Source organism: Drosophila ananassae, chromosome 2L (assembly GCF_017639315.1).
Source record: "Drosophila ananassae strain 14024-0371.13 chromosome 2L, ASM1763931v2, whole genome shotgun sequence".
In the NCBI taxonomy this organism is placed as follows: Eukaryota; Metazoa; Arthropoda; class Insecta; order Diptera; family Drosophilidae; genus Drosophila; species Drosophila ananassae.
In genome coordinates, this window is record NC_057927.1 from 15,319,392 (window position 1) to 15,331,769 (window position 12,378).

Below are 12,378 nucleotides of genomic sequence, written 5' to 3' on the forward strand. Positions count from 1 at the left end.
GATTCAGAAATTTGTATATTATTTCATGTTCTCAAGCTAGAGATTATTACGAATTCAGTGGATTAGGATAAGAAACATGCCTTGTTCTGACTAAATAAGTTCTGTGATCAAATTGCTATTGGAATGAAACCATATCGTACTATATTATATCTATAAGAAAACCAACATCTTTGGGATATATTATGTATCTGAAAAGTAGGCAAGAGTATAATAGAGCCAAAGATTGCGATCCTCCTTAAATCCTTATTGAATGTTCTTAGAATTGCATCTTTTATTAAAAACTAGATTATGGAATCTCCCGCATAGTAAGTCTTGATTGCATCCTGTGCTCTATCATTGACCAGTGAGCCGTGATCCTGCATCCCTCCATTGCATAAGATTCAATGGATTCTTCCCCCATAAAGTTTCCAGAAATGTCTGAGATTCCATATTTTGACACCATTAAACTAAGATTTTCGGTTTGCCGAGTAGCGTACGCTCCGAGTAGCGTGAGTTGAAATAAATTTTATATAAATTTGACAAAATGAATCACAACAATAGCCCAAGATGCAAGGACACGCACGCTGCGAGGGACAAAACGGTGACGACAGAGCTGCACAATGGGCGCCGAAGCACTCGAAACCGGACAAAGGACCAAGGACTAAGGACCTAGTGATAAGACCAAGAAAATGCCGTCCAGCCAGCACCTGGTGTCAGTCACTGTTGTTTACGGCCAAAATGAAATGAAGCCGCTGCAAGGACGATCCCCGGTACAGTTGACTCTGCCTGCCGAGGACCAAATATCTCCGAAGTCAAGCTGGGCACGTGCCCTTCGCTAGACATTTGTTCCACTTAGAAATGCGATGGCGATGGCCGCAGATGCCAACTCGAATCGATTGTCAGATACGGCTCAATTAAATTTAAGACTAAACCCTTTTTTGGGTTCTCTTACACTGAAAGAAACTGTGACTATGGGAAGGATTAAGAAAGGATAAGGATTAACATCCAGCAAGGCCTTTTTATATGTCTATAAACTATTATACATCCTTATATATAGAATCCTTCGGTGCAATATAAATTATATAATAAAATATGATTCATGAATAATTGAGCCTGGCCATAATTATTTTTACGAGTGCAGGAAAAACGGCTGCTGCTGGCTCTAGCCGGCTGGTCAAGAGCAAGGACCAGGAGGACTCCAGGTGGTAAATCCCTAACCCGACCCGATAATTGCGCCATGCCATCATTTGACTGACTTTGACTCGAACCCTTCGGCAACTGTTTTGTTTTCATTTCGTTTTTTTTAGTCGATCCTTTTTTTGTGTTTCTCGTGTCCAACCCGTTGGCATATAATTCGTTGGCATCTGTAAGCGCAAGGGCTTCGGTTTTTTTTTTAGCCACGTTGTAGATTTTCAACATCGTCGTTCATTAGCCGTCTCGAGTTTTAGTTGCTGCTGCTTTGGGCCCTGTCCCTCACTCCTTTTTGGCAGTTGGTCATTACGCATTCATTGGCAGATGCTCTCGAGCCGCTACCCTTTCTGCTTTTTCTGGCTAAGTATCCTTCGCAGAAGGGTCAAGCAACACCTTTGATTTGGAGCTGGCCCGAAATTGAATTTGTGAGCGCGGTTAGAAGGGTTTCGACAGTTTCTCGTTTTTGGGCATTTTGCAGGTTGCCTCGGCGATCAGTTGCGACTGATAAGTTGCAGCCGCCGCCTGTCGCGTGTAAATTTGGTTAACAAAGTATCTCCGGCTAAGATTGTTCGAGATATGTATATTCGGGCCTTGGTAGTAGCAGCAATTTGCCGAAAGTTGTCAGTAAATTGAACAATTGCAGGATCTCAAAGAAAACTAACAAAGATTGGCCAGGGAACAACTAGAGACAGAAGGCGAGGAGATATCAATATCCATATCGGTAGCCGGGACAGCTCAAACAACTGCTGTTGCTGACATATGGATAAGTCTGGACATTGCCTGATTTTCAACGGAACTAACTAGTAACCCAAGACCAGGCACTGAGAGAAAAGATAGGAGAATATATTTTGAAAAAAGTTTCTTAAGGGTGAAAAATATTTACGAAATGGCATAGACAAGAAAACTATCCCATGCCAATGAAATGCTTTATGGAATGTGATAGATTTATTTAGCAAAATGTTTTTTTAAAGTGTATTCTCTGGTCAAGCATCAGTGACAAGGTCCATACTACCTACCTTCTAAGTGGCTTAGACCAGCGCCGCCTGCAACGCCGCATGTGTCTGGAACCTTGCCAAAAACAAAAGGCACAGGACATGAATCACGGTTCGACTGTGGGTGTTGTCGGGATCTACCCACCGGGCGTCTGGTGTCCTGAAGGTCCTCTGACTAGTTCTGGGACTCCTGCAGCGCCGTTTACGTTTGTCATTTTTGCGGTTTTGGACGTCTGTCCATTCGTCCTTCTTTTGTTTCAGACCTTTTTTCGTTTCACGTCGAGCAAAAATGCATTCTTCGCATTCGTTTCGTATTATTTTTCAATAATGTGTTTGCAATTGTTCAACATGTTCTTCGGCTTGGTATCGAATGTTTAACAGAAGCTGGTCATTTGTAGAATTATTTAATTTTCTGAAATTAAGTTATCATATGACCTAGAAATTCTAGGAATTATTTGGAGTATTTCAAAACCTAAGTTGTACTCTTTAAGCTTGTTCCATGAAAATTAGTAATTAGATCGTTTAGACCTTTTACTCTTTCACCCAATGGGAGGTCCCCTTCTCTAAAATAAGGCCAGTATTGAGCCCCCAATATAATTTTGATAATTGTTGCGTGTGTGTGGTCAGTTTTGAGATAAATGGATAGAACTAACATGAGCCCAAAGAACACGGCCAACATCCATGGATCGTTTATAGCTGGTTCAGACCATCACGTATGAATCGTTAAAGTAAACCCCCATTAATAGCCCGACTTGCGGTCACTTCAAAGTCCGTTTGAAAATAGTCAACCCCGGGCAGGTCAAAAGGTGGGGATTCAAATCGTAAATGCAATAAGTGTGTCATAAAGTAGCTAAATGGAAATACTTGACTCCGACGTGACAAAAATACACCCGAGTCGAGACCCTTCAATTGTAAGAATTCTTATCGCTTATAATGAATGTTGTTTTCCAGATGAATACTTCCGCTAATGAACGGACATATTGCTGGATTGCCTAGTAACCCTTTAGTAATTTTCTGTTCCTTATTTGGCTGTTATTGTTGTTTTTATCCAAGCTGATCTGAAAATTGTTATAAATTTGTTCCATGAATGCGCGCCACCTGAGCCAAATTAAGTTGGGCCCAAAGTCGGCTAAAGCAATCTCGCTCGCCGTTCGGTGTTTTCTGCTTTCTGGTCGAAGCTCAAAGTTTTCTGTATTCTGCTCTCGGCAACAGCTGGCGGCACTTAAGGCCTCAAATAGGTGATCCGGAGCACCCTTTTCCATCACAAGTCCCAGCTACAATATCTTTCTCCTGGTTATACTCTAACACAGAAGGTATTATGGTATTAGCTTGAATAATCACTCTGATTACGAACCATAAGAATGTCAGCATTCCATTAAATCTTTCAATTTTATATAATTTAAGTTTGTTTTTAAAGATTTTTGTCATGAAAAATAAAATGCAATTAATAAAACCTTAGTAAAAAATACTTCTATAATGGAAAGTGCATAATAACTTATGTCTCCAAGACACTAAGAGTAAATACAACTATAGAATATTTAAAGCTTCGGTGTCTTTAGCTATTCCATCCTCTTGTTTTGTTTTGTTATAATTCGTGTTTAACTAATTTCGGACTATTATCGCCGTCATTATTATCATTAAATGTGGAAATTGTTGTTATTGTTTGCGCGCATGCGCATTGGCAATTTCACACAGTCCGAGTTTGGGCTTTAGTTCGCATACCCCAGAGTGATCAGAGAGTCAGGTTGCTGTCAGACACCAACTGTTGTTTCTGGCTGAGATCGGGATGTGGATGGATGTGGCTGTGGATGTGGGATGGGGATCTCTGGGGAACCAAGCTGCCTTGCCGCTGGGGTTGCCTTCGGGGTCAGAGAAACGGCCGGCAACGTTTTGCGCCTGTTACGAGCTTTTCAGCAATATGTTCTATTTTTCACTCTTTACTTGGTTTTATTTTTATATACACCCTTTTTCTTCTCGCCCCTTGTTGCTGCGCAAGGCGATTAGCCGTAAAGTAATTTTGAGCGGAGAAGATTGCCAAGGGTCGTCCTCCCTCAATTGAGGTGATACGATGGCTCCGTCATTTATTAAGTTAAGTTTTGGGCAAGCATATAATATTCATTTTCCAACTCAAGTCCTAATAAAGTTATAGCCAAACCAAATAGCCAAACCCATATCGTGGCCAATATATTCCCGATACTCCACGTACATACCTGCATCAAAATCTAGGAACAAAATATTTTTTTGTAAAAGTTCCTGGTGGATCCCCTTCAAAGTCGCGAAAATCGCATGGAACGACAATATGGTCCCCAGCGAAGACTATATCTTGCCCATTTTTCATCCGATTCTTGAGCGGAATACCTTAAACGATTTGTGGATTGATTCTCCATAATTCTGCATCAAAATCTGAGAACGAAATATTTTTTCGATTTTTTGTCGAATTTTCTGGGGGATCCCCTTCAGAGTTGTGAAAAATGAACGGAAGGATAAAATGGCCCCCAGCGAAGACTATATCTTGCCCATTTTTCATCCGATTCTTGAGCGGAATACCTTAAACGATTTGTGGATTGATTCTCCATAATTCTGCATCAAAATCTGAGAACGAAATTTTTTTTCGATTTTTTGTCGAATTTTCTGGGGGATCCCCTTCAGAGTTGTGAAAAATGAACGGAAGGACAAAATGGCCCCCAGCGAAGACTATATCTTGCCCATTTTTCATCCGATTCTTGAGCGGAATACCTTAAACGATTTGTGGATTGATTCTCCATAATTCTGCATCAAAATCTGAGAACGAAATATTTTTTCGATTTTTTGTCGAATTTTCTGGGGGATCCCCTTCAGAGTTGTGAAAAATGAACGGAAGGACAAAATGGCCCCCAGCGAAGACTATATCTTGCCCATTTTTCATCCGATTCTTGAGCGGAATACCTTAAACGATTTGTGGATTGATTCTCCATAATTCTGCATCAAAATCTGAGAACGAAATATTTTTTTGATTTTTTGTCGAATTTTCTGGGGGATCCCCTTCAGAGTTGTGAAAAATGAACGGAAGGACAAAATGGCCCCCAGCGAAGACTATATCTTGCCCATTTTTCATCCGATTCTTGAGCGGAATACCTTAAACGATTTGTGGATTGATTCTCCATAATCCTGCATCAAAATCTGAGAACGAAATATTTTTTTTATTTTTTTTTCAAATTTCAGTGGGCGATCCACTTCAAAGGTTCATACACGCATAGGAACGGGAGGTGGCCCGCAGAGATACCGAAATATTTGCCAATATTCATCCGATCCTTGAGCGGAATCGATTTCTTATCTTTGATCAAATTTATCACATACAATATGGTACTGAAGGAATATGTAAAACGATATTGCTTTTGTACTTGACCTTAATTTCTATAAAATATGCGTATGATCATCGGGTTTCCTCAGCTGCCTGGCTGATCGCACTTTTACCCCGAAGCTATTATCTGGCTATCCGTATCAAAAGGCAAGATGCAAACACTTAGCCAACCACTCAAGCATTCGATTTGCTAGCTATGGAAATGAATATTGAAATATTACATGATGGATAACCAATCAAGCGATTATCCTTGTAATTATGGATGGACTACTGAACAGCCAGAATAGCTTATCCTGCCGTGATCGACCACAAAATGCAATAAACAGAAGGCAAGAAACTGACAGGCAGTCAGTCAGTCAGTCGGACACAATGCGGCCAAAGAAATCTAATGTGAAATGTATAACGTTTTTCAGATACAAAAGATGATGTAAACTCGATCAGAAGATGGGCTGCCATTGACGACAGAATCGGAGGCGTCGGCTCATCTGCTCAGGGGTGGATCAAAGAAAGGCTCAAGGATATGGGATGCCAAAGACGAGCAAGGAATGAGTTTGGGGGGAGAATGATCCAGGAATGATCTTTTGTCCGACTTTATGGGCCATTGTTTGGGCTACTGACTTGGTATCGATATCAAACACAGCTTGCAGTCATCTTTGTGGTCTCTTTGGCCAAAATAGATCTGATACAGATGAGCTCCTGAAAATAATACCAATGCGAAGGTTTGCCAACGATGTTAAATTTTTTTCAATAATTAAAAAGTAACCAAAAATAGATATGGATATTCATTGAAAAACCCAGTTCTCTTCAAGGTGGTCCATTAAAATAAAAATTCCAAATTGATCTCCCCTAAATTAGCTGTCAACTGCATTCGCGGTCATAAAAGTCTTAAAAATAATTTTAATTTAACTATCCATAACCAATAAAACTGCAAGATCACTTAATGAGGCGCAACTTAGTTTCAAATGGCATAATCAGAGCCATAAAACGGGGCAGCCATAAAAGGCGCATATCGTATCCTTGCGACAGATGCCAGGCGGAAGGATATGGCACAGTTTTTATTGCACTACTGAGCAAACATATTGGTTCGGATCGGATGGGTTCTGTTCTGGGTATAGCGCGTGCCTTTTCGGTTTATCTTTGGGGAACAGCTGCCTGAAGGATTGATAACGTACGAAAACGTATTTACGAGGAACTCTTTAAACTTCTCAACATTCCATATTCGACTGGTATTTGTGTTTGTGTTTGCTTAGATTGCATACCCATTATCTTATCTTTTTCGCCCGCCAACCTTATCAGTGCCTGGCATTTTGTTTTCCGATTTTTCAGAGTTCGGCTTGAGGTGCTACCTGAGCGTTTCGCCTCGAAACTGAACTTAACCCCAATTTTTCTCGGAACGTCGATACTTCGATATAGAAATTCAAATATTTATTGTGGCATTTGGCAAAAGCTTAGCACGAGCCAAAAAGCAATAAGTCTGTCTGCCCGTTGAGCTCAGTCAATATTTTTTCACTCGAGGGGAAGATATTTTGAAATAATTTTGCGACTTGTCAGAAGGCGGAATTCTTTTGGCAAAAAATATAAAGCAACACGTCGGCATCGGTGCAGATAATTGGCATTTAAAAATCTTAATCACTGACCCAGATATGCCGCTGAGAAAATATTAAATGATATATCAAAATATTTCCCTTCACTGGGAATCGGGAATCGCGCGAATCCGGCGGCATTTAATGCATTTTGTCATTTATGATAATGAAAAATCAGTTTTGGTAAAATATCAAACAGATTAAGTCCAAGGAAAGTGGCCGCTGGGGATCTGCAAAAAGAGTCGTAAAGCTGCAGCTGCCCCTTTTTCAAGCAAGATTAAGCAAAATTAAAAATTTTCGCTCGCTTTAATTTCGGGGATGTACGGCGAGATAAGCCTAAACGGGTTTCCCCCACAAGGGAGCCCGAAAAAAAATAATTTACTCCAACCTGTTGCAGTTGAAATTAATTTTTTGTTTTCGGCCTAAAGTTTCGTTTCGTACTTTCGTCAGTGTCCTGGAAGCAAGCTGCATCCGGTGTGTCTGTTTATGCCCATAAACTTCCGTTTCCCCATCTCGGTTCCACAGTCGCCCCCCTCTCACCTGCGCCCACGGCCGCCGTCTGGAATCGTCGGGAAGAAGACTTGTTGTTGCGCTTGCGTAGCCACAAGTCAGTCACTTCGACGGACCGTCAACAGGTGTATTTACTGTTGTTCCTCTTCCATTGTTTATCACATCGAAAAAAGTGGCAGCCCAAGGAAAAGTAAAGCTAGTGGGCTCCAAACTTTTAAAAATGTCACGACGGATGTGTATCCTGTAAAAAAGGGAGTTAGAGGATACTACTATCCTTTAATAAAGTAAAAATGGGGAAGGATAGTAGACTTATATAATATATAATATTAATATATAATAATATATAATATTATTATTATAATACCTCACAAGACAAGCTAATTGAGAGGTATTAGCCACTTCCATTACACCCAGACAGCCCCCATATAACCCCACATGCCCCGTTCCTGATCCTAGGGCACTGCTCCCCAACTTTTTGGGTTTTATTTATTTTTTCTGCTTTTTCGTCAGTTTTCTGCTCTTGCCAGTATCTTCTGGTGTTTTTGTTCGTCTTGCTTTTCGGCTTGGCAACTTTTTCATTGCCATAATTACCATGATTAGCAACGAATGCTGGGGCCAGCTACCCAGCTACCCAGCTACCTTGGCTTGTCCCTTCCCAGTGCCCCAAGTCGCCCCTGTCACCTTGCTCCCCTTGCCACTAAAAGGGGGTTCCACCAGAAGGGAGACAGAAACAGCAGGCGACCAAACACGCGACAAATTTAATTTTTATGCTATTTCTTTCTCATTTTATTTAAGTTACTGTTGTTGATGTGGCCGATGCTGATGTTGTTCGGTGTAGTTGTTGTCGGTTGTTGGATGTCGGTTGTTGGTGTTGCATATATTAACCGTAAGTTGGCTGCACTTTAATTTGTATTTATGCGGGCTGATTATCTGACTTCAGACCAAGAGCCAGCCAGCCAGCCATCCAGCCAGCCACGTGAAGGAGAAAAAACCTGACACGATCACGTTGATTCGGATGATGATGTTGTTGACTTCTTTCCTTCTACTCTTTATTGGCTTTGACATTCGTTGTTCATTATTATTATTATTTTTATTATTACTACTAGTATGTTACTGTTGCTGTTGTTGTTGGTTCAGCTCATGGAGTTGGCGTAACGAAACTGTACCTGCTCGAGTGCGTATTCTAAAGATACTTTTGTGCCTCGGTCGGTTCTGATTCAGAACTTTTGAATGGTTCAGTTACTACGTCGGCACTTCTTCTATTTGAATAATAGAGGTACTAACTATGAGTAAGTGAAACTATCATTAAGAATCAGATAGTGATCTTCCATCTTGAAATCTTAGAGGGTTTCAAGGACATTCGAGTATAGCGAGACATACTAATCGATTTCACAACTAAACAAACTCAAACTGTACCTTCGCCTCTTTGTTCAAGGATCTCTTTTGCGTTATTCAAATATCTTATCGCAAGGATAAGTGCGTGCCGGTCCTGTGTCCAACACATGTTAGTCCCACCCAGGGAACTACCCACACTAAAATGGAAAACCTTTCCAACTGTACCGAACCCATGCAGCGCATTTCCCTCTTCACGAAAAAGGACACGTAGCGGTGTAGTCTAGTCTACAAAGGAAAATCGGGTCTCTTTTATTTTCTTTTCGCCAACCTGCTGAGCTCTGGATATTTCCAATTTCAAAGGCCAAGGAAGAAAACGCCGAAAGATATTCTTTTCATTTTTTGCGCAATCATTTCGGGTTTCAGATAATTATTTTTGCCGTTCGGATTCCTTGGGCGTTGAATTTGGTAACTCCCACTAACGCTCCAGTCCTCCCACTCTGCATGAATTTGTTGATTAATTTAGCTACCTGGGCAGGTGTATCCGAGCACCCAGGCTATAGTCCTGCCCTGTCTAGACATTTGTTTGGTGGCCATATCAGCAAATTACCGTTTTGCTAATGTTGTTTACACAGTCCTTCCCGGTCCTGGCCATGGCAATGAAAATTTTAGCTTGTTATGGTAACTGCTCCTTTTGTCAATTAACCGAAAAAACAACAAAGGAGAAAGTTTTTTTTAATTACTAGGCAAATAAATGGCGAGACTGTAGAGAAGTCATAGTCTTTTGGCCTAGACATACTTTCGGCTAATATAAACTAAATCTCTTCCTCAAGATATCCTTCTGGAACACTTAAAGTTCACTTTTGCTGAATCAATCGATGGCGACAACATCCGGCCCGCTGCTCTCAAGGCAGCCACTTGATGCTGGCGAGTATTTGCTCTGAAAACGCATGTCCTGCTTGGCCTGGGATGGCGACATCCTTATTTGCATGCCCAGTGGCCCGCAGGAAATGTCCAGCAACGGCAGCGGGGATGCTCCAACAGCCATCAGAACAACAACTACGTGTACCTGCTGTGTGTAGTCGGCGTCCTTCGCGCATCAAACCGGAAGTAGTCAAGGCTCAAGGTGCAAAACAACCAAACAGCAAAGGCAGAGGCAGAAGGAGAAGCAGCATGTGGATGATGGAAGGATGGGCTTGGAAGGATCTGAGGCGAGAGGACTCCACTCAAAGGCAGACTGATTCGATTCGCAGCCACGCGTAATTTGATTCGCGCTCATAGAAAGGACTGGGAAAGGAGTCGAGCCGGGACCTGGGTCTGAGAACGCCCGCACTCGGAAGGAAGTGACCCACGAAATTCCCACGAATTGCTGAAGTTTCTCGTTTCCGGTTTCTGTTTACGCGAAACTTTTACGCATTCGCCTTGAATGCTGATGGCGATCTTGGCGATCGGCATGAATGGAAAACGAGTTGGACGGCAGTTCCATAACAGGATGTTTTGCTGCCACTGGTCCAGCTGATGGGCAAGGACATGCGGCACAAATTCCACGAAATGGAGCGCGTGTGCGAGATGAAATCCTGACCCGATTCCAGGAACCAAAGCTGCAAAGCTTCCTACTTTTTGTTAGGTCAGGGTCAATGGGAATATAATAGGTCCTTATTAACTGATGATATTTAAACTTCCGAGGCATCAAAAATAAAAGATAATTATAAAAATACAATTTTATTAAATACATTAGAAGGCGCTTGAATCGAACCCGGAATTAGATCAATATCACTGGTCTATGTGCATTGTTTGCTCCCAGGACTTCCCACGCTAAGCCACTTCCGTTTGCATAAGGATCCCCCGGTCTTCGGGCCCTTCTCTTCCCCAGAAACTGAACGATATTCCCACACAGCACAGATACGCGAAGAGGGAGACAATGGCAAAGATTATGCAATGCACCTGATCCACCCTCGCATTCGGCGAACCTTGATTTGATTTTGACCCTCCTGTGAAAACCAGGGTGCTGATACGAAGGATCCCAGTTTGCAGCGTTTCCGTTCTCAGGCAGAAGAAAGATTTCCGATAAATTTCTTGAATTCAATAACAAAGAGACAGCAACTGCTGCGGTTTCTCCCGTTGCTCCAGCCAATCTGTTCCTGTTTCCAATTAAGCGAAAGTCGAGGATCTCTGCGTCTAACAACTGGCAAAGGATTAACTAGCCAGATGCTGTTGTTGTGCGAAATCCCTCCGCAAAAAATTCACACGGAAGTGAGTTCGCATCTTCGAGTGGAGGCGACACCTCCATATGAGATGAACCTGCAACAGTAAAAACAGAAAACAGTCTCGGCAGTAAAATATTCAGAAATCTCGTAAAAGATCGAAAAGCAGCTGCCCCTTGAGCTGCCTGGGAAGAAGATTCTGTTCCTTTCGGGATGGATATTCCGCAGGATTCTCTAGCCGAGATACACTAGCATGTATGTACCTGCTGCCGAGAGTCCTGTGTGGGAAGCGCACATGTCTTCAGATTCGTCCTTCGATTTTATCCTCAGGAGATGCTGGAATGCTCGTTTTCGGCTTGGGCTTGGGGTTTTCTGAGTTTCCCGTTTCCCAGTTTTCCCATTTTCCCGTTTTTGTTTTGCATGAAAATATCGACTCAAGGTTTCCGATTCGGTTCTGTTACATTTGCATCCTGTGTGGGAAAATTTGGCTGGGAAATTTTTTAAAGCTGCACCTGCAACAGAAATATTGGAAGTATAGCTTGGAATATGTATTTTTTAATAGCGTTTTCAATGAGCCACGATGTTTATTGTTTACCATTATTAAATGATGTTTATTTTATTGCACATTCATTTAATTAAAAGTTTTTAACTACCTACGTAGTTTACGTGCCAGGCAAACAAGTTCAGCATTGAAGAGACACATGCCACACGAGCAGCAGCATTATCGGCAACAGGTTGCAATTGATCGTTGCATCATCCATCTGAACTATAAACAGTTCATGAGCGACACACGCTCCACTCCGATATTAAGACTATGTCCCGCCTCCAGATCGCTCCACCAACTTGCCGCATGGATTGTCACAGGCCACGCGCCTCCAGAGGCTAGTCAGTAAAAAAAAAATGTTATACTGGATGTTTCAGGCCCAAAAAAAAAAAAACGAAGCAAACGCAAAAAAATATGCATAAACGGCAGAGGAGGCTGCAAAGTGAAAGATGTTGCCTGTCTGGTGGAGCTGGCCAAGTACATGACCCCAATTTCTTTGTTGCGGCTGCCTTATTATTCAAACTGCACGGCGCCCTTCGACGCAAAAGCCGGGCAGTGGCAGGGGCATGGTCTGGGGAATGGATCCCGACACAAGGATGGATGATGTATGTTGCGCTTTCAATTTGGAGCAGCAGGACATCTGTTTTTCGGCGATGGAGCACCCAGCTCCAGTCAGCACTCGGTTACCTGCCTTGGGAGCCAG